Here is a 21,534-nt window from a genome sequence, read left to right on the forward strand (position 1 = left end):
AACATAATATTAAAACTTTAAAAAAAGAATTAGTGTTTTAAGAGAATTCGTGAAATAAGAAGATTCCTAAAAAGGTTGCATGCTGGGATATCCTGTAATTCAACAATAATTACATTGTTAAACAACAAAGAGCTTCTCATAAAAAGATTCTCTGTGGCTATGGCACCAATTATAGATGCTTTAATAAATCGGTGATTTCCTAAATTAAGATACAAAGTTTAAGATGCAGGGATAGTTCGTTAAACAAAAGTAGTTCACTTCTCAAAGATGAAGGATACCTGTATTTTGAGGCAGTGTGTCGGGGCTGGGGTGGGGAGGTGGAAGGGGAAAGAGATAAGGAGTGAGATATTCTATCTAGGTACTCTTTAAAAATGTTACAAGTTTGTTTTCAAAGTTTATATGGTAAGAGGGTACAGTGGGAGAAAGACTTCATCATTAAGGCAGAGGACATCCATAGAGCAAGATCTTGCCTCTGAAGGCTGTTATTTCTTCCTTTCTAAAAAAGAAAGTTTTCCTTCACAGTGCATTTACGTCAAAATTCTAAAACCTCTCACATGAGCCTATCATATCAACCTTGTCAAGTCTCACTTGTTGAAATGAGTGGGATTTGAAAACTTCTGAGTGTGCTATTACATTTTCCATTTATGTTCAGGGAATATGGCTGTGTGAAAAGGAGGCCAAGAGTTGTGGGGGTGGCGGATTTGAGGGAGAGACAACTCTAAATGAGTGAAACCAAATAGACTGATTGTTTCAGGTGGTGGAGGGTAGTCTCCATGAAGGACTGGGCAAGGACTTTGTGATGAAAATGTATTTTACTTTTTACAGTTTTAACATTTTGCCCTCACTAAAATAATTGTTATATCAAATGTCAGAGTTGAAATAAAAGAATCTGATGTTTCTTTGCTTCAAAACTGTAAACAATTTACAAGTGATCTATTTATTCTCAATGAAACAACAATAGATACTTCTTTTTATTTTCTTCTTGTCTTATTTAGAGCTCATCAAGGACAAGGAAGCATCATGTAGAAATTTGATGTTTCCATTAAGATTTCTCAACTTCTAGAAAACAAATTTGATATTTGTGTCAGGTTTGAGAAAATGCAACCCTAAACCTAACCCTAATTGTATTTTAACCCTAACCCAAATTCTGTGTAATAGAGGGTACTAGGCAAGGGAGTGACCAGATGTTTTTTAGTGAGGGCAGAAGTTGTTTACTGATGTTAGAAAATTCACATAACTTGGCTGGCAAGACGGCTGACGCCTGTAATCCCAGCACTTTGGGAGGCTGAGGCTGGTGGATCATTTGAAGCAAAGAGTTCGGGAAAATTCGAGTAACTGTCACTTCTAAATTTCTATTATTTTTATTCCTATCATTATAAGTAAACATCTTTCAAGTTTACCAAGATGCTTGGCCTATTTTAAAACAAAATTTAATTTGGTGAAGATGTTTCTTAAATAAGTAAACAGCAAATTTCTGATTGATAGAAAGCAAATGTTTTCCACTAGTAACCAGTAGAGGGAGCTGTTGGCATTTGATTTGGCGTTATAACTCGACCTGGAAGTTCCCTTAATTAATTCAATGTTTGAAATCAAACCACAGTTTAAATGTAATGATATTAATATGCAAGAATAGACGTGTAAACGTGGAGAGTTTCCATTCGCATTAAACTTTCTACATAACCACAGATTTCTGGTTCTTCCGTGGGCCCCTTTTAGAGAGCTTATGTTATAGAAATGTTGGCTGCTATAAATTAAAGCTTCTCAGAATTGAGTTCATGTACCTAGGCAATGATTCAACATTTCTAAGACTGACTGCAAGTCAAGAAAGAAAGCAGCTTCTTCCTTTAGCACATAAAAAAGAAAGCAAAAAAGATGTTTGACCTAGAATGATACTTTAAGTTTTCTAAAGAAAACGTGTGCATGCTAGGTTTATAATAAGTTTGAGTATCTCCTATCCAGAAGGAAGAATCCTCTGTAGTTAATGTTCTGGGTATATTTGATGCTGTCCTTGTGGTGAAGTGTAGCATATGGATTTTTCTTATATTTTCTTCACCCCAAGTTCGTTTCCACAGCTATAGTTTAAAAAGCAGTTATTCACAGCCTAGTGTTTAAAAGATACTTCTCCTTTTTGTAATAGATTTAAGCTAAAATGGATTACAAGTAACAATTTCCAAGCATCTCACCAAGTATTATCTTTATTTCAATAAACCTTAATATGTAGTGCACACACAAACTGCAGTTGTAATTATCTGCAGATAACCTTGCAGAGAGCTAGGGAAAGGATTACTCTAATAGTGCTTCTCAACCAGCCTCAGAATTCAGTTGTAAACTCTCTAGGTAAGAGAAACGTCCAAGAGAGAGTTTGAAATAATCATTCTGATTCAATTAAAAGTTTCCCCTAATATAAACATAAAATAAACTACTGATTATTTAAATCTATGATAGTAAAGACATGAAATCTTACCAAACTTGAAATAGAACATTACTTTAAAAAATAAAGAAGAAAGCAGTGTTCTGTTTGATACGGATTAACAAATGAACATTAAGCACTCTACCCAATCGTCACCAACAGATTTAAGAAGATTATTCCTTAAGGTTACACTGAAAGCATACTAGAGATAATAGGGTTAATTGTGTTCCGAGTACATAAAGAAGTGCCACTTTCTGGGGACAGTATGCCACATTGCAATTTGCAAACTAAATGCTAAACCAAAATCACTTCCCCTGTTCACATAACATGTGGAGCTTCTTGGAAAGAAAAAAAAAAAGGTGTTTTTTAACTGAGTGGGGACAATGTTCTGTGTGATTTCCAGGAAGTGTGTATTTTCTCAAATCACTTATGCTTTTTAGTGTGTTGGACCTGGTCTGTGTTTTGTGTTGATTTCTGGGCCTTCCAATAAAAATTAATTTTGCTATTCTTTCTGAGAGAACTTTTTAGAAAGAAAAATGAACCACTCATGCAGAGTTGAAAGACAAGGAGCAGAAGTGCTGCATTATACTTCTTTGAATGATTGAAATCTAGCTGGAACAAAAAACCCCAGCACTATTAAAAATATAATTTTAGGTGAAATTTTGTTCCATGTGAAGCATTAATTTTAATAGAGACTTATATATAAGCTCTCATTTGAATAATAATGTAAAATTAAATTTAAATTGTAAATAACGTCCAGATACTAGTTGTTTCCTGGCTCAAATTCTTTAGCACATATGGTGCTAGCATAAGCTTGTGCCTGTCTGCCTACTCTGGGTAATTTTGCATGCAAATAGTTTTAGTGCCTATGTTGAGGTGCTAAAACGTGTTTAGTACACTTGAAAATATTTGCATTGCAAAAGGAGAGCGAATCTCCTGAGGAAAATCAAATTGATATTTTGTATTAAGAGACCACTTTGGACACTGCGTGGCATTCTTCTGGGGAGAATTCTGTTTATAGTGCAACTAGCATTTTTAATTGACCTTTAGAAAAGAAGGTCTGGCTTCAGCTTTGCCAGGTTTATAAACCGTTGGACCATCTTCTGGCAGCGTTCGCCACATTAATCAGCAGGAGAGAGAAAGAGAAGGCAAGAATCTCCTTGCCTTGGCTGGACTGTAGTGTTTCATGCCTCAATTTGGTGGATTGGTAGGATAAATATGCTAATTATAATGAAAAGTTTCAGCTGGAATGTGCCTAACTAATTAGCTAACTAACTAACCAACTAACTAAGGAAAGGCTTTAGTACAGTGGAGCGGCGGTGGGTGCTGGGTGTGAGGCCCCACACACTCTTCCATTTGCCTCACTCCCATCTGCTGCATTTATGGGAACCAGTTCGTTAAGAGTCTGAATTGAATCCAAATAAAATGCATTTCTGATGCAAGCCCAATGACTGGTGCCATTCTACGCTGCATTATGTCAAATTAGAGTTTGTTTAGAAAAGAGGTTACAGAGATCCTACATAAATGTCGCTTGCATAGAACACCGATCAAATAAGAGTTCTGCACAAATTTGCCATCTAATTCCTATAAACAAATCAAGCACCTCCCCTTCTTGATTTTGCTCCAATTCACCATGACTGATTAAAAAATTAGAGCTCTAATAATAAATAAAATTCGAGAGGCAAGCTAGCAAGAGGTTTGTGGAACTTTTCTTATAGTAGCAGTTCTTTCAGTGCTTTTAGATAATTTTATTACATGAACCAGTTCAGGTGTAGTATGCCCCTATAAAATGAAAGAAAGTTCAATGTCCGTAAGAGAAACAGATGATATTAGGACTAGAAGAGGAATTCAAATTGTGAGACCCCTCTGTTTGCAGCTCCCTCCTTTGTCAAGAAATGATGCCAGATGGAATCCTAATAACTCCCATTGTTAAAGCAGCTCTATTGCTTCCACCCCAAGCACCATGCAAGAGTTACCTACTATAGATGCTTCTATTGACTAAAACCTGCTGTAGGATCCAGATTGTTTCTGCATATTTTACTCCTTTATGCTTAATTTTTTATTCTTTCATTCCTGCCACTTCTCACAGTGTGCAAGGTGCAGTGTTTTGTGTCCGTGAATAGCCAGAGACAGGTAGCAGGCAAGAGCCAAAAGGAACTCATTAGGAATACAAACCGGTAAGGAGGAGCTGACTTACTGTGTTAGTGAAACTTCTGCTTGCAATCTAGTTCCTTAGAACAATCTTTTATACATATATATATATATGTATATATATATATATATATATTTATATATATATATATAAAGCCTCTGTTGTCTGTGGGATCCTAGCACATCAATCAATGCATTAAGTAAATAAGGCAATAACTAAACAATAAATCCTTTTGAATTTCAGGCATGCACGAATCTTTTGATATATAAATGATAAGAAAGGTTTAGGTTCGGAGGCTACAACCTCTGTTCCAGTAGTTTAGCATACAAGATAAAGAGTTGTTTTTTAACTGTGGTGCATTGCTCTTTCTGGTTCTCACATTGTGGGGCTTCTTTTACCCATTTGGTGGTGGTGTGTGTATGATGCACAGCCTGGGTGTTGTTTGCATGTGTGGTGTGTTGGGTGGGGGGTGGTCATGCTGTTAGGGGGAAGCCTACCACACATTTCTGCCATCACAGACGGTGGGCAAACAGCTGTCTCCACAGCTGAGACCACTGGAGCTGCTTGCGCTGCTCCAGTAACTCGAGAGCACACGGCTGGTCCCTGGATGGCACAGAGCACTGTGCCTGCAGCAAAGCGCCTGAGCTTTCCTGGGGCTGAGCAGGCGGGGTCTTTGCCACCAGACACAATAAGCATGTAAAATGGGGTTTCATGAATTATTCATCCTTGGTGTCCTATGAAACAAAGAAATGATATGTTTGCTGGTAGATAACTGTGTTGTGGCATTTGTAAATCTTTCTGAATTTGGAGTTGATCATGTTTCTTGTGTTGATGGGGAAATATGTGTGTGTGTGTGTGTGTGTGTGTGTGTGTGCGCCTGTGTTTTTTCCCTAAAACAAAAATTTGGGAGTTCAACACAATAATCTTACAGCAAAGGTCTTCCACGAAATATTGGAGTGGATTATGCTATTTTGGCTCATGATTTATGAATTTTAAAAATCTCATTCAGTGAAAAGGGATGTTAAAATGGTTTCACTGCAATAAACTACAGCAGGATACCAAGTTCTCAAGGAGATTGTTTTTTTCCTTGGTAGGCAACCAGCCCACTTTTGCTAATGCAAGTTTCAGAACAGTGGTGCCTCCAGCATGACACTACAGCATCAGGAGGAGCGATTCTTCACTTTCACTAAAATATCAGCAAAAACGACACTTTGGCGAATTGAGTCTTAAATTGTTCTGGTGACAGTTAAATACCCACTAATTTAACACCGGTTAAATTGGCAATAAAATGACCCCCAACTGAGTTAAGCCACCATCCTATTCCTGCACAATAGCTCCAGACCTAATGCCAGTGATCTGTAAAGCCACTGGGTAGATTTTACGTATTTGCATAGCAAATATTTCTAGAGTGTTGTATAAAGTAGCTAGCTACTCAAACTTATCATCGTTATTTTTAATTAGTATCTGTGTATTCCTTTCATTTATTCTTTAATATTTCAAAGAAAACAGATGATTTACTAGTTCTTCATTATCTTTGAAACACAACCTGGCAAAGCAGATCATGATAACATTCACTGTCATCTCTTCAGTAATCATCTCAGGTCTGTCTCCCATTAGTCACTCATGCTTTCTCCATCACACTTTTTGTTTGCAGTATCTCCTCTCAGTCTACCTTTCAGGTTGCCTGTGAAGTATTGTGTATCCATAAACCTCCCACAGTCTGATATGTTTGGCAGGGAAAGTCAGGGAGAAGGCACGTTGATTGTGCTGAAAGAAAAAAAAAAACAAGCAAAAACAAAATATGGATCTGCCAATTATATGCTGGAGTGAAAATACAATTCCTTCTTGCTTTCAGGTGAGGGAGTTGGCAATTGGGGTGTGAATTGGTAGGTAATGGGACTTTCAGTAAAAAGAAGTGTAGTGAATGCCGTATGATGTGTGTTTTGGGGATTTTTTTTGTTGTTATTTGCTTCCTTAAGCTCCAATAATGTACCAGATAGTAGACTCCAGATACACACACACACACACACACACACACACACACACACGCACGCACACACACAGTTAATGATTACCTTTCTGTACCTTAGACATGCAGAATTAATTAAGATTGTAAATAAAATTATAATAGGACATAAGTTGCTTCTTACCTTTTGGAAAGAAAATAGATATCCAGTGGAAATAATTGGTAACATTGTCCTGGAACCAATGAGATAATCGTTAGGCATGGAGGTGACAGTCTTAAGAGGAACAAAACATAAACAGAGCCCCGAAGGACTTAGGCAGAGGTTACTGGAAATTTTCCTGACTTCCCATTCACTGCTTGCATCACCTCTGCTTCCTCCTATGTCCTTTGTGTTAGTGTGAGACAGCAGAAGTTGCTAGTATTTCCTCTCCTCAGCCTGGATGCTTTTTCAGCTTCAGTTGATTATTGAAAGAGCCCATATTGCTATGATTTTCTGGAGCATTATCACCTGGTCTTCTAACATTTTGTTGTTGGAAGTATGTAGAAAAAAATCCTTTATGAAAATAACAGGCAAATTCATGTTTCTAATTATGTATATTATTCCATTTAAATATCTGAGATCTAGGGCTGGGCGCATTGGCTCACGCCTGCTATCTCAGCACTTTGGGGGACTGAGGTGGGTGGATCACTTGGGTCAGGAGTTTTAGACCAGCCTGGACAATATGGTGCAACCTATCTCTACTAAAAATACAAAAATCAGCCAGATGTGATGGAGGGCGCCAAATACCAGCTACTTGGGAAGCTGAGGCCTGAGAATCTCTTGAACCCGGGAGGTGGAGATTACAGTGAGCTGAGATCATGCCACTGTGCTCCAGCCTGGGAGACAGAGCGAGACTCCATGTCTAAATAAATAAATAAATAAGTGAGAACCATAAGGACATTTAAATAGAAGGTATTTAAGGACATGTGCTGTAATAGCAATCAAAGAGAAGAATCAGCAGGAAATTAATCAACAATTTATAAAATTGATAGTCTATGTAAAGTTAAGAAAACCCAGGATCTTTAGATCACAGACACTTGTATTTGAATTCTGTCTCTGTTGCATTTGTGCCACAATGACATTTAACCTTCCTAAATATATGGCCTTATTTGTAAAATGGGGACAAAAATATATAGAATATTTGTTAAAAATCAGAACTACTGATCTAATATTTGTGAAACATGCATGGTAATTTGTAACCCTCTAAAAACACTAAAATCACCTGGAGAGCTTTGAAAATCTATTGCTGCCCTGTTTCCATCTCTGACCAATTACATTCAAGTCTCTGGAGACTGGACCTTGGCATTATAGTTTTTAAAATTTCCCCAGGTGATTCCAGTGTCAGCCAAGGATTTCATGGAAAAGTCGAAAACCGAATGAATACTCAGTAAATATTTTCCAGCTTTCCTTGTCTATGTGGTATGAACATTAGCCTAATTAGGATGCAGACTTTTATCACTAAAAAAATTCTTAAGGTCGATTCAATTCTCCATGCTTTGAAGGTAAAGAAGCTGAAACCAGGAGGTTAGTGGATGGTGGCAATAAGACAGATATCCTAGTATTCCTTTTAGAATTTTGGAGTTGTCCTCCCTAACACAGCTTTTAACATGGAAAGAGTTCTCAGATGAGGCTAATCTGATCTTTCCTTTTCAGCAGTATTTTATGGCAATGAGGATAAAACTAATGTGAGAAGCAAATGATTAAGTCTTCAACTATTGTCTGTATCTTGGCCTAGTAGCATTCATTCATAGAAACCTTTGAGCAGGAAAACCAAATCTCAGCCCTGCTTCTACATGGAGGGTGCATGCATATGTAGTGTGGCTTCTGATATTCGGTGTCTTAGGGTTTCTCCAACTAACTGAGCATTTCCTGTGTAATTGATATGGAAAATCTGAGTGATTTACCACAACACAGTTATGAACCATCATACAGGTGCATTTAATTTTTAATTACTCTTAAAAAGTTTTTAATAACTAGTAGCAATAGCTGCTAATTGGCATATAAGCCATTTTTGTACCAGCAGGCAAACTGTAGGTTGACTTCTGCACACCCACACCCAATCAACTGAAAATTGCTTGAATGCTTGTCTTATAATTACTGTGCTTAATGCTATTTGCATTGTTTGGAAGCTTTTGTGATTAATTGATTTTTTTTTTTCTTTTGTACCTCTGAACCTGTAAATGAATGGCAAAGATTAGTCCTCTGCTCAGTGACGTCTTATTTACATTGAGTTGTTAGACATATTAAAGGGAAAAATAGTGGGTTTTGTCTTTACATGCCAAATATATTTCCTCTCTTTATGCTATGGTTATATAGACCCCATGTGGTAGTTGAAACTGCTCTTACTACCTGCATGTCTTTCTTGTTCTCTCATCAATGCTATGCAGAAAGGCACAATTACATTTTTAGGCCAACTCTTAACCTCTACGCACCTTTATACCTTCCACTTATTTTTCTGGGTAAAGGGCAATAATTTGAGAATGCCTCCATTTCAATAGAGGGCAACATAATTAAAGTTGTTTAGTTTATTCCTTGAGCATCAATAATTGATATATATGCATGCTAGTAATTGTGCATTTGATCTGAAAGTGGCAGTCACAATTAAGCACAGAAACAATCATGAAATAAACTGAGATTATTGGTATGCTAAGGCAATGTTAGAAAAAGATGATAGATCTGCCAATGTTTTCATAGTACTAAATGGCAAATAAAATTTTATGGTGACAGAGGCAAAGGATAAAAACGTGACTTTATAATTGTAGGCTGTTTTATATTGGTTATGAACTGATGAAGACATGAACATGGATAATTCTTACTCTATTTATTCACTCACTCACTGAAGAATTATTGGGAATATGATGTGCCAAGCAATGTGCTAGACAATGAGAATCTGAAAAAAATAAGTCAGTATGGGAAAATATGGTTTTGGGAAGTAGAAAGGCGCAGTTTAAAAATCTTAGTCCCATAAGTAGTAACTGTGTCTAAGACATTAAGAAAATTATTTGATGTCTCAGAACATAATATTTGTCATCTGAAAAGCAGGGAGAGTGTTATCTACCTTGAAAGCTCATTATAAAAATTAAATGAAATACTGTACATGAGGTATTTTGTACATGGTTGGTGTGCATTGTTTACTTAATTCATGCTATAATTTTAATTAGACCAAAGAATTAGTCCAGTGAGAGAATGTGATACGCCTGTCACGGGGTTCTCTGATGGCAGGCAATAGAAACTCAGAGGACCAACTAGAACACTGGAGAATCAGGCTTGCAAACAGAGGAAGAACTAGGTATATATCTAAGGATTTGAGTACCGAAGCTTCTCAACAGTCTTGGAGGGCACTGCTAGTGTACAAATGTGTTCAAAATTCCCTCCTTGTTTTTGTGTCTTTGTTCTTCATGTTGAAAGAGAGTGAGAAGAGGAGAAAGAGACAGAGAAGCGGGGAGCTATGGATGCCACTAGAAAACAAAGAGTGTTAAGTGATTAATAACCCAAAGTCAACATAAAATGTTATGTAACACAGTAACTGATTACAGTGCCACGAGTAGGTTTGGCTTCATGGACATGTGATTTTGCAATGACAAAGGGCCGTATGCCTAGCAGGCTTCACACTGTGTTTAAAGTTCTGTGTCACTATTTTGAAATTCTTAATAGTTTTTGAACAAGGGGCTCCACATTTTCATTTTGCTTTGGCTGCACAAAATTCATAGCTGGTCCTGGTCCCCTGTTCTAGAGTGGGGATCTAGCGCTGTAGAAGAGCAGAGAAGGGAGAACGTCCAGGTAGGGATTCATACAAAGACCAAGGAAGGGTTCAAGGATTGAGAGTTAAAGTATCAGACAGCGGTGGTCACATGGAGAAATGGGAGAGAGCATTCAGATGATGGAAACCTAGAAACAAAAGCCATCAGCAGTTCTTAGAATGAAAGATATTAAGCACAGTTCTGGCGTAATTTTCACTGAGCCATTCTCTTTAAGAGCAGTAAAGTAAGTAAATTTTGATGATAGATTGGAGAAAAATCCTTCCATCTTGAAGTCTGCAAAACAACAGAAGAGGCCTGCAGGAACTACAGGAAGAGTCCCACAAGGGCTAAAAAAATCTGGTGTGTTTTTAGGCCACTGGAAACTTGTGACTTAACTGTCATCTAGGTCTTCCATCCAGCCTCCTCCTGAAATCACTGGGAGCATGAGCTGTCCCCACTGTAGAATCTTGTCTTCTTGGCACCGAGTTCATGTATTTATGGTAGTGCTTTAGAGTGGGACTGTAGGGGCAAAGAGCAGTTTAGTTGCTTACCATCTATTACCTTAGAATTTATGCAACCCTGCTTCTCAGTGTTCTCACAGATCATGACTTCTTCCATTATTTTATCAAACATTTTTATAGAATCTCAGGGTTCTAGCTCAGCTCTTTTCCAAGGCATAAATATCGTACTCAACAAGTGCCCCTCCGGTTCATTCCAGTTTTGAATTTTCTTTTTCTTTTTCTTCTTTTTTTTTTTTTAATACGGAGTCTTGCTCTGTGACCAAGTCTGGAGTGAAGTGGCACACTCTTGGCTCACTGCAGCCTGTGACTTTTGGGCTCAAGTGATTCTCCTGCCTCAGCCTCCCAAGTAGCTGGGACCACAGATGTGTACCACCAGATCTGGCTAATTTTTGTATTTTCAGTGGAGATAGGGTTTCTCCATGTTGGTCAGGCTGGTCTCAAACTCCTGACCTCAAGTGATCCACCTGTCTCGACCTTCCAAAGTGCTGAGATTACAGGTGTAAGCCACTGTGCATGGCTTGGGTAGATTTAATTGTCAAAAAGTTCCTTCTATTGAGCTGAACTTGCCGTCTTTGTAACATTCACCAATACGTGTTTTGGAGTCACCCAGATTAAGCCTGACTCCTCATCCTTATGCAAATTCAAAACATATTCTCTAATTACAGTGAAAACGTTCTTCCGCTGCCCCATTCCAGTGAGAAAACATATATAATGTTTCCTTTAAAGAAAGCTTCTTCAAGTACCTTGAGAATCTCCTATTAGCTGAATAGGATTATGTTATGTTTCCAGGAAAGCACAGACCTGGAAGTTTCCCCTACAGATTCATTTTGTCTTCTAAACTTCATACTCTCTGTGGGAACCAACTTCTCCATTCCCTCTGTCATATGTAATGCACCAGGCTCATATCCAGCTGAAGCCATTGCATGAGAGACAGAGCCAGTCACAAACACGCTTGTGTCAGGAAAGATAGCCCAGACATTTGCCATCTGTGTCTCAGCTTTCTCCCGCTCTCTTCTTAGGTGGCTTGTCTGGGGACACACCCACACACTATTTCCCACCCACCCTGACAATGGGAAAATTGGCACATTGCACAAGTTTTCAGAGAGGCCTTATTTTACAAGATTTCCTTCAAATTATAGTGAGTTTTTTTTTTTCAAGGATATGCTGGAGTGTCATGCATTCAGATGGGTGAGTTGAAGTTAATCTACTCAATGATAACGAAATCACATTCAGAATGACTTTTGTTCGTTTGTTTGTTTTTAGGAAAATCAAGTCAATGCCTACAGGCTCTTTTCATGACCATAAACGTTCAGTGCTTAAAAGGGAATTAGAATTGTACATATATGTATATTTTCCAGAGAGTCATACTGACCAAGGATCTCTTCCACAATCGAGAACTGAATACCATGTCTCCTTTTCTTTAATTCTGTGACAATATGCTGCCTCTTAATGCTGAAACCAAACCAAAACCATGGCCTTGTGCTCCCCTAGCCCTTGAATATCAGTTTCAGGAATATAAGAGATCATCTGATTTTCTTTCTTTGATCTTCTCTTTCTCACTTCTTATGCTCTTAATTGTTTTTGTACAATTTTTTTGCTCTTGATTATTTGATCCCTATCCAATGAAGAACTGTATAATCAGGAAGAACTTAACTGGAATTGTGATGGTATCAGCAACAGATACAGAAATTCAGAGAATATAAGGTAGAACTAACTATAAAAATAGAAGCTAGACTATTTATAGAGTACCTACCATGAGCCATGCTGTCTGATGGGAATGAGGCAGACATTTCCTTCAATCCTGCCTTGCAACTCTGAGGCAGAAATTATATATTTTAAAGATGAGTAAAAAGTAAACTGAGGTCCAAGACATTTACATGATTATCCCCAATTCAGCCTGCTTTTAAATGGTGGAGGCAGGATTCAAAGACATTTGACCTAACTTCTAATGTTTCAACTGAAGAAATGAATAGAAAATTCTGGTCTTAAAATACTTGGACATGGGCTGCATGTGATTGATATTATCTTATGATGCTATAAGATGCAGTGCGCATGCATATAGCACATTATTTCTAGTGTCATCTGGAATTCCTTTGGCTAAATATTGAACTAAGATTTTATAATGGTGATCGAGATTTTGTTAACAAGTATCTTTAAACCACTTCAGATTGGATGAGAAGGATATTTATATGTAGAGCTATAGTTGATTTTGCAACAGAGAACCATAATTTTTGTTAATTCTGCTTAATGCTGCTGGCCTTGTCGTTTGTTTTCTTGTAGCGAAGACTAAAGAGACATTAAAATATATATTAAAATATATTTTGGATGCACACATTTATATCTCTTTAATTTTGTTGAAGACAATATAGAGCTGTAAACATTCAAAGGGAATCTTTATCTTCAACTCCCATTTACTATTTCAAAATTTATTCACAGTATCAAATCGCAATGTGCTTCCCTTTTCTTCTTTTGGCCTACGCGTACTGTGTTTCCCTGTTCTTTTTTGCCTGCCTTGCTTAGTAAAGTAGAATGTTAGTCTTCCAAGGCTGGCAATGCAGACAGAATTAAAACATAGACTGGGCAACTATAACGTGGGTCCAGCAGGGCTGTCTGCTCTGTGTAGGAATTACTCATTCCTTAGCCACATTGGAGGGGCTAGATTTGCTTTTCTTAACTGAACTGGCAGGTGACAGTGGTAGACTAGTGCAGACATATCTAATACAACCCAAATGGAGGCTCAGAGATCCATCCCAGAGGGAGATTCCCTATTATCAAATTCGGAGGATCCAGGCTTAGTATTCTTAGAGGATAGTGGATTTTCTTGCTAGTATTAGAGCTTGCTAGTATATAAGTATTAGAAGGTTAATTTTCTTAGAAGTGATCTAAAATAGGAATTATAGGCAAGAGAAGGAAGGGCTAACAAGGTTAACATGTGCTTTTAAAAACCCACGTTTCCTTATTTCTCAAGGTCATTGAGAAATTCAAATCAAAACAAGATGTGAAATCACAATTCAAATAGGAAAGGATTAAACTAGCTGGTGACAAATAGATGCATATTACGGTCTGACTTAGCAGTCATAAATCCTAATATCTGGTTGGGAAGCTTTTTTGGCTTTGCTTGTAAAATGTGTTGTTTGTGTTTATTGCTGGAGTTAGGTCATGGTGTAGCTGCTAGGACTCTGGGCTCTCGAGTTAGAGGAAGCTGACATTCTTCATAAGCTTCCTCACTATGTGACCTTAAATGATTTATCCTGTTTGCCATCTGAGATGTGATAAAAATGCTGTTATAGGGTTTGGTAAGGAATACATGAGTTAATATATGGAAAGCACTTAGAAAGTAGCTTGGCTCAGGCTAAGTGCTCAGAACTTGTTCTGTGTTATTTACCATCAAGCAGATAGAATATTAAATATTTTCGATACTCATCCATAAAAATCTTTGGTGCTAGAGAAGCTTTGTAATGCCTGAGTATTTTACTTCCACAAAGACTTCAGCTGAGAAGCACTCTATTCTGAATGATGTTGATATTGAGGACAGTAGGCAGCGGTAAGGCATAACTTCAGCTCCCAAGAGAAAACTCCATGTACTTTTGTGTCTTGGTTTAAAAAGATGATTAATAATTCTATGGATGGGATTAAAATACTCTGGAGAGCCAAGAACGATGATTATCCAGAGAGAGGAAGCCATAGATCCCTGAACTCACATCTGTGGTCTGTTACAAACCAGGGTTGGGAATGCAGAAATCTTAGTCACAGTTGTTCTGAGAGAGTGAGGAGTTGGCGACCAGGGATTGTAAATGCAACCTGAGAACACAGTGCCACTCGGCTGTATGGTGGTCTTTATGCTGTGGCACCTTGACCAGACATGGTGGCATTACATGTAGGAGGCCAAGTTCTCTCCAACATGAGGTGCTGAAACAACCTTCATGCTTCTCAGTTCTAGCCTGGTCTTCAGTTCCTCCATATCACCTTTTTCTTTGGAGTATCATTAGATGCCTTCAGGGAACTTTTGAATTATTTTTAAAGATTTATGTTCTAATAGATAACCAGGCTTATGCATGATCTCTCAACTTTCCCTAATTTTATTGCTAAAGGAAACAGGAAACTCTGACCAGTTGATCAATGTGAAAGCTGCATCTGAAATCCAGGACTTCTAGTTCCTGGGTCAACTGGTAAGCAGAGAGATCTACTAGTAATGTGCTAGATTTATTAGATAATAATAATATGGTGATTATTATGCTGGTAAATATTTTTGTGGGTACTTATATACCAGACACTGTTTGAAGTGCTTTTTATTTATTAATTTATATAGTTCTTTTCATAAGACTATGAGGGAGGTATTATCATTATTTCCATTTTACAGATGGATAAACTGACACATGATAAGGTTGATTAATTTGCCCAAGCTCACACAGCTATTAAATGGCATAGTTAGGACTTGACTTCAAGTAATTCAACTAACGAGTCCATCCTTTTAAGTATACAGATAAGCTACTTGTTATTTAATTCTGCCCACACACAGTAAAACTTATTCCTATTAATCTGCTTTACTTTAAAAAATGTCTACAGCTTTAGATTATTGATTAGAAGCCAAAAATTCATCAGAAACCACACATGCCTATTTTATACTTTTCATATAGTTAACTATGTACACAGAAAACTCTTTTTAAAAAAATTAATCTGTTTCTGTGTATATGTTAAGATCTACCACATGGAGGGCATTTCGCTGGGAAGGAGTAAGCAATACTCAGATTGTTAACATATTCTGGCCAATTAAGTTAACAAAACAGTCATGCATAGAGTATCCACTTTTGAAAAATATTGAAAATTGAAATTCACACTCAACTGTACTCATCATAATTCAATTTAATTTTAATTCTGATTTTGAGGGCATGGGAAGTTTTGTATTACCTCCAGTCTTCCTGATTAATATAATTACATTCCCAAGAAGGATGGATATAGAAGGGGTTGGCAATTAAAATGTCTTTAAATGATATTTCAGGAACTTTTCTAAAAGTTATTTCATATGACTATATCCCTGGGGTCCACCTTTTATATCTGTTATTTCCACATTAAAAACGCAACAGGTGAAACAAATTTGAATTATTTAAGCCTAGTGATTTGCTGGAGATCCTGAAATGAGAATTTACCTCCACCTTTAATCTATGCATAGGCCACAGTGGGATTCACAGAAAGAAGAGAATAGTAGGAGATGTTCTGTCAGGAATAAAAACATCAAACTTGATAAATTACAGGATTTGTACATGAGAACTAAAAATTCTGAATAACAACCAATATCTCTCATCCACAAATTAGCAAAACAACATTTATGCTCTATACCCCGATACAAAATGTTTTATATGTGGAACTTTTGTTTTCCTTCCCCAGACAGTATCCAGAGGTTATTTCTTTGTTCTTGTTGTAATTGTAATATTTTTACTCAAAGGTCCAAATACAAAACTCTCATTCACCTCACCCTAATATAAAAAAAAGTCTGTGCAAGACTCCCACCTAAAGAGTTCTTTAGAAATTAGAATAAGATACATACTATAATTTTGCTATAGAATTGGTTTTTTTAAAAAATGAAATAGTGAGCATGGTCAAAAATAATTTTTTTCTTTGCAGGAGTAGTAATGCTAAAAATTTGCTATATTCTCGCAGATCTCAAACTTTGACCATATTATTTATTTGGAATTTACTCTATAGCAAAGTAAAAAATAACAATAGGGAACACACACCATCACACACACACACACATACACACACACACACACACACACACACAAAGAGACAACTTGCACGGAGGATCCAGCATCCATCCCCTGAAGAGATGTAATCTATGCGTAACAATACTTAAATCAGCACGACATTTACAACACATGTTAAGTGGTTTGTTATTTATTTCAAGACTTTAATTGGCATAATATATTAACAGCATTGTTGCAAGGGTTCCACTTAAGGGTTTATTATTATTTTTTCCTAAAAAGAGAAAGAAGAGCCGGGAGAAAAACATTCAACCAGTATTACGCTGTTGCCCCTGTTTTATTATTCCTTTAGCCTGAATTAACTGCTAAAGTTGAAGAAAAAAAAAAAAACAAAAAACTAGCTTTAGAAACTATATTTTAGATTCAATTCAATATTATGAAACCCAGACCAGTGTTTTTTTCTGACATTCTAATGTAACCTATTAGGAGAATTTTTTTCCCAGGGACAAAAACGAGACCAACTTTCCCTCCCTAAGAGCTTCTTATTGTTCATTTTCGTTGCTATTTGGAGAAAAAGCTCATTAAAATATTATGAAGCGCATAGCATAATTACGTGCCAGCCTTTGCCAATGAGGAACATCTGTAGCACGATGTATGTATATTTATATTACAGTAAACTTGAGTGCAGACTCTTTCACCCTCGTCTTTACTTTGCCTCTGTTCTGCAATTCTTTGTCCTGACTACAGAACCAGGCAAATGTGTGAAGCGCACAGGCTACAGTCAGCGCATTGTCAGCCTCTCGGGGCTCCAGCGCCAAATGTTATTATTCTGTCATTAGCCTGTAGCTCACGCCAGGGTAAACTGTGCTCTGCTAAATGCCTCCAAACCTTTTTTGCTCTTTTTATTCCCCCAGTTATTTTTAAAATGTATCTTTTCCCTCGTTCGCTGTCTGGCACAGAAAGCTTTGCAAAGTGCATCCAACACACACCCAGTTCCCAAATCCGTGCTTCTCTTCCTTCTTTACATTATTCCACTTGCTTTAAAACCGAAGAACCTTGGGCATAATAAAAACATTGAGAGCTTGCCTATACCACAAATATTTGTGGAAAGCACATGGTGCCATTTTGCCAGACTACTCTTATTTGTTAAACTGAGTTAAGTGTAACGTGATTCCAAAAACTGCCTTTAGAATGAAAGAAAAGGCTTCTAAAGCCAGGGAGATAATTACCGCAATCTGGGTTACAGAAAATGCAAAACAAAAGAGCACAATCCCATTTTGTGTGTGTGTTGCGTGTGCGTCTTTTTGTTTTGTTTTGTTTTTTCTTTGTTGATGTACCCAAACATGTAAATATTCCATGGCGTGTGTTGTACAAGGATGGAAATCAACTCAAATCTTTTATAGACATAACAAAACACACTGTGTAGTGGACAGTGGCATGTTAGTGGTGGGAATATCTTTTCAGGAGGGAGGGCTTTCTGTCTGTCTTTTTCTCTCCCTATGTAGCAAACACACACCCAAGAGTTACAGTTATCACTAGTGGCCAAGATTCTGACACCCACCTACCCTTCACTTGAAACTGTCAATCTAGTTTTGCACACATAAATAAACATTGATTTGCAAAGAATTAAGGTTCTAAAATCTTTCATATGAATCCATATACATGCTAAAGAATCTTCTAATTCCCCTCCCCCATGTTATTTTTATGGCGATTATTTTGTTATCAGTCTCCCTGTTGTTGGGAAGGTTGTCCTCTGGGATAGTTCGGTAGACTGGACCGTTCCCAGTTTTCCTTTCTTTGTCTGCCAATTGTTTCTAGATCGAAACCACTTTCTGAGAGACAATTATTACCATACGTGTATGTGTATGTAAATATTAATAATCATTGCATGTGTGTATGTTTATATATACAAAGATAAACACCATCCCCACACATATTTCTCATTTTTAAAGTGCTAGTTCTTACTCCATAAAACTATTTGTGTTCCCCAGTTTGTAGTTTATAAAATGTACTTTATTAAAGAGAAAGCGAGCAAACCTTTTACATTTCCTTGTTTTATGTTTAAAGTAAGTGAACCTTGCAGGTCTGAGCTAAGCTTTTTGGTATGTTTTAGTTGAGTCCAGATTATGGGCTGTAGGTTTTGAAACTAACATCACCAGTTTTCTCAAAAACCATCGCCACAGTTCTCTCTTTAAATTTCATCTGGACTGTTCCAAAAGCCCCCGCTGACCCCATCATTTCCTTGTCTTATTACTAAAAATGCTGCTTTCCACATGCACAACAATCTGATATTTTTCAGGGCAAAAGGCAAAAATATATTAGGGGTTTCTTTCCTTCCAGATGTAGACATTTTGTCACCCAAAGAGCACCAGAGGATGTAGAAAGTGAACCTGAGCTCGGATGAGACAAAATAGAGCACGCCACTAAGGTGCATGTAAGGATAAACCCATGCGGCCCTAGAAGCAGGATTTGGCAACAGAACTGTCCCATTGAGCCAAAAAGCCAGCCAGGGCATGGAAGCTTGTTATTATGACTTGCTCTGCGAGTAAGACCCGCAGGGAGGATGTGAAGGCTGCTTAGTGGGAAGCCTGTTTAGAATATGGGGCAGTATAAAATGAGATGAGTCTTGAAGGATTCCGAGTCTAATCAGACTGTGGAAATTCCCAAACTTCTTAAAATCTAAAAAAAAAAAAAAAAAAAAAAAAAAAAAAAAGATAAAATAGCAATTATTTTTAATCCCAAAAGAAGATCATAGATCCCATCTTAAATTCTATTACATTAAAGACAGGTAGTTCTAAAGGTGGAAATTTTTAAACTACCCATCAGAAGCTGGGTGAGACGCAGTGCATTGGAGTAAAAGTAGAATCAGTGCTCATAATTAGAAATTAGCACCAGGCAAGTCATGAGGGAGCTAAGGTGAACCACACTGAGCTTTGGTTAAGAAAGCCTAAAATGCTATCACTATCTGAATGATGTTTAGCGTGATTGGCTCTTTTCTTCTATATCTTTCATTTTTGTTTCTAAACATAATTGAATTATTTTTCCCTTCACTTAATATTGGATTGAACTGTGTGATATTTACAGTTTGAGGTTTTCTGACTTACAAAAATGTAATTTACATAGTTCAACCTAACAATTCTGAGAATCTAATTTCTTGTGATTGTTAGAGTCCAGTATTATTTTTATATTTTTTTTGTTTCTTTCACTCTGCATTTAGTCATCCTTCATATTTGAATGTGTGTTGACATTTTGGTGAAGTGACTATTTGGTTAAATGAAAAGAAACCATTTAAAAACCTGTGTTTAATGTGGGCTCTAAATGAGAGAGTTTTCCCTTCAATTCTATTCAGAGGACCTCTACACAGAGCTCAGTTTTCCAGATCATTGCCACTGCAGATATTAGGGGCAGGATGTCATGTTTGGTGGCCTCAAGGCCTTTACTTCTCTTCAGGTTTTGAAAAAGGGCAACTTGATTTTTAAAATAATCCATTTAAAAGAATTAGGGTCAGAGAGACAAATGTGTTCATCAGCTCTATTACAGAAAGTAATCCTTTCATAAACTCAATTCTCCCGAGGGTGGGGAAGGGAGTTTCCATAAAGTATTGTCCATATGCTTCCTAACATGTGGGAAAGGGAAAGAATGGCTCTTTCCTCCCCTGTTCCCTAGGAGGGGTCATATATTCTGGAAAACGATGCAGATTGGTACATGTTGAAAGCGGAGTGGAGAGGATACTTTTTCAACATTCCCGAACCAGCTGCTTCGTTGTTATAGAAGCTGGACTAAATAAAAGGGTAAAGACTATCTGAATGAGAATCTGAAATAGCCAATGCTATGAGAGTCTATTCTAGTGAGAGATTTTCAGCGTCTTCTTCAGCTTTGAGGGGAAGAAGACATGAATGGAGAATTAAAGACCAGATATATCTAACTCCTCTGTTGCATTGGACAGTAGAAAAAATGGAGCCCAACACATGTCATCAGTTAACGAATAGCAATCAAAAATTTTTTAAAAAAATATTTTATATAAGATGGCACAAGTAATGTGTGTATAAAAATCCCAATTCTATTTTACTTCCCTGGCATATAATGGCTTTACTTTATATTAGTTTAAAAAGTCATTTTGGCATATCTCCTGAATATGAGTTTTGCTTAAAATATTTCCATAGCATCACTAGGAACTAAAAAAATTAATCTTCATGTCTCAAAATAATAATAATACATCTTTATACTATTCTTTATAATCACTAAAAGTAAAAACAAATTAATATTTATTTTGAAACCAATAGGTGGTGCTATAAATTTCCATATTTTAATTCAAAGCAATATGTTCATTTTACTTTCCATTCCTCAGTGACATTAGAAAAATTCCTAATTATCACAGTATGAATTTTTTATGGCCAAAACAAAAACAAAAAAAAAAACCAGCCTGCAGTTAGCCACTGTGATCTGTCTCTTTTCCAACAAAAAACTGATTATAACTCAAGGGTGTAAGGTAAAAGGAATCCATATAAATTTCTGGCAGAAAAGTGTATTTATGGAAACAGGTCCATATATCATTCTTTTTTTGTCTCTCTGTTATCTGTCTCTTTTTTTGTGTCTCTTTCTGTGATCTGTCTCTCTTTTTTCCTGTAGTTCTTCAACTAATGGGAATGCTAAGGAAGAACATAATTTAAATATCTAATTTAATATTTCATTGTATGAATTCTCCCTAGGTGCTAGATTTATATAAAAAGCCGTAACCACTGTAGTGATAGATCATGATTCTGTTATCATGGTATTATGGGCTTTCAGAATCATGAAACACAGCTTAGGGAACCTTAGAGATCAGGCAGCTGCAGATGAGAAAACTGACAAAATAAAAGCTGAAAGTACTAGAAATAGGGACTTGATATTTGTCATCATGGGAACCAACATGTTTCTGGTATAAGAAAAGTTCTGAAGGTTCAAGGACACTGGCAAATGAAAATCTAAATTCTATTGTATCTTTCAAGAGTAAATAGTATTTT

General features: G+C 36.9%; 1 long non-coding RNA gene across 1 annotated transcript in view; it reads right to left on the bottom strand.

Annotated features, from left to right (window-relative positions):
- LOC141583726 (uncharacterized) overlaps nt 1–6,834 on the bottom strand; it is a 28,629-nt gene extending 21,795 nt beyond the window's left edge. Inside the window, exons 1-2 of the long non-coding RNA XR_012516580.1 lie at nt 6,713–6,834; nt 6,235–6,329 (exon numbers count right to left, since the gene is read on the bottom strand). This is a non-coding gene — a long non-coding RNA (uncharacterized LOC141583726). The remainder of the gene's footprint in view (nt 1–6,234; nt 6,330–6,712) is intronic.
- Nucleotides 6,835–21,534: the final 14,700 nt, after the last annotated feature.

This window comes from Saimiri boliviensis, chromosome 2, assembly GCF_048565385.1.
Source record: "Saimiri boliviensis isolate mSaiBol1 chromosome 2, mSaiBol1.pri, whole genome shotgun sequence".
NCBI lineage: Eukaryota > Metazoa > Chordata > Mammalia > Primates > Cebidae > Saimiri > Saimiri boliviensis.